General features: G+C 40.2%; 1 non-coding gene across 1 annotated transcript; it reads right to left on the bottom strand.

The window, feature by feature from the left end:
- Positions 1 to 674: 674 nt before the first annotated feature.
- LOC136147732 (U6 spliceosomal RNA) lies at positions 675 to 781 on the bottom strand. The gene has a single exon (XR_010659378.1). It is a non-coding gene; the product is annotated as a U6 spliceosomal RNA (small nuclear RNA).
- Positions 782 to 995: the final 214 nt, after the last annotated feature.

Here is a 995-nt window from a genome sequence, read left to right as displayed (position 1 = left end):
TTGCAGGCAGATTCTTTACCCACTGAGCCAGCAGGGAAGTCCCAAATCCATGAAAGTGAAACTTGCTCAGTCAATCTTTAACTAAGAGCAGTAAAGCAAGATAGAGATCAGAACTCTGGGATTAAGGATCCTCCTGAAACTCTGAAGGTAATCACATGAGAGTTGTAAAGAAAGGTCTTTGAAGATAAGAAAGTTTGTTCTCCATGCAGAACAGTATAGCTAATGCTGACATGTCAGCCAGAACTTCTGACTTAAGGGCAGGGGAAAGAGCAAGCAAGGAAGAGAGAAAGAGTAAGATTAAATTCCAGGAGACATTTCTGAGAAAGCAGCAACACATGGTTCCCCTATATTTCCTTTAAGATTGACTGGTTTGATCTCCTTGCAGTCCAAGGGACTCTCAAGGGTCTTCTCCAACACCACAGTTCAAAAGCATCAATTCTTTGGCATTCAACCTTCTTTATGGTCCAACTCTCACATCCATACATGACTACAGGAAAAACCATAGCTTTGACTACACTGACTTTTGTTGGCAAAGCAATGTCTCTGCTTTTTATTTATTTGTTTGTTTGTTTGTCATTTATTTTTATTAGTTGGAGGCTAATTACTTTACAGTATTGTAGTGGTTTTTGCCATACATTGACATGAATCAGCCATGTATTTATATGTGTTCCCCCCAAAATATGGAACACTTCACGAATTTGCGTGTCATCCTTGCACAGAGGCCATGCTAATCTTCTCTGTATCGTTCCAATTTTAGTATATGTGCTGCCGAAGTGAGCACTGTCTCTGCTTTTTAATATGCTGTCTAGATTTGTCATAGCTTTTCTTCCAAGGAATTAGATTTATTCTTCCCTATTACATGAACATGGACAAGTTTCTTACCCTCTCTAAGTTACTTTCTTGATGTGTGTGTGTGCTAAGTCACTTCAGCCGTATCTGGCTCTGTGTGACTCTCTGGACTGTAGCCCACAAGGCCCTTCTGTCCTTGAGATTCT

Source organism: Muntiacus reevesi, chromosome 15 (genome assembly GCF_963930625.1).
Source record: "Muntiacus reevesi chromosome 15, mMunRee1.1, whole genome shotgun sequence".
Taxonomy (NCBI): Eukaryota; Metazoa; Chordata; class Mammalia; order Artiodactyla; family Cervidae; genus Muntiacus; species Muntiacus reevesi.
This window is presented reverse-complemented; position numbering and strand designations above follow the sequence as displayed.